The sequence below is a fragment of the Geospiza fortis genome, unplaced genomic scaffold (assembly GCF_000277835.1).
Source record: "Geospiza fortis unplaced genomic scaffold, GeoFor_1.0 scaffold30, whole genome shotgun sequence".
NCBI classification, from domain to species: Eukaryota; Metazoa; Chordata; class Aves; order Passeriformes; family Thraupidae; genus Geospiza; species Geospiza fortis.
In genome coordinates, this window is record NW_005054687.1 from 18,297 (window position 1) to 18,845 (window position 549).

The following is a 549-nucleotide window of genomic DNA, read 5'->3' on the forward strand; positions in this document are numbered from 1 at the left end:
GCCCCTGCATCCCTGGCAGTGCCCAAGGCCAGGCTGGACACTGGGGCTGGAGCAGCCTGGGATGGTGGGAGGTGTCCCTGCCATGGCAGGGGTGGCACTGGAGGTGGTTTGCGGTCCTTTCCCACCCAAAGCATTTCGTGGTTCCGTGATTAACGCAAGGAAAAGGGGCTGGGACGTTTGGCACCGTCGTGAGGGAGTTGGGAAGGAGGAATTGGCTCCCGGAGGGACATTTGGGCTTCTCCTGCCGGCTGGGGTGAGAGAGTATGAGGGGATGGAGCCAAGGGTTCCTTCAGTCCCCAGAATCCTCAGGACACAACGCCCCCTGGCTTTGGGGTGTTTGTCGGTGTTTTGTGGCCTCATCTGGTCCTGCTGGAGCCGCTTTGTCCTCCCCCTCAGGGGGTGGATGTTTCCCTCCCGGAGCTGGGCAGTGTCCCCTCTGTGCTCCCCCCTGTCCCCACGCCCTCCCCTCCCCAGGAGCGGGACAAGATTCCATGCTCTAGGGCCGGGGCGGGGCCGTGTCCTGGCCCTCCCTCCTCCGGGGGTCCCCGC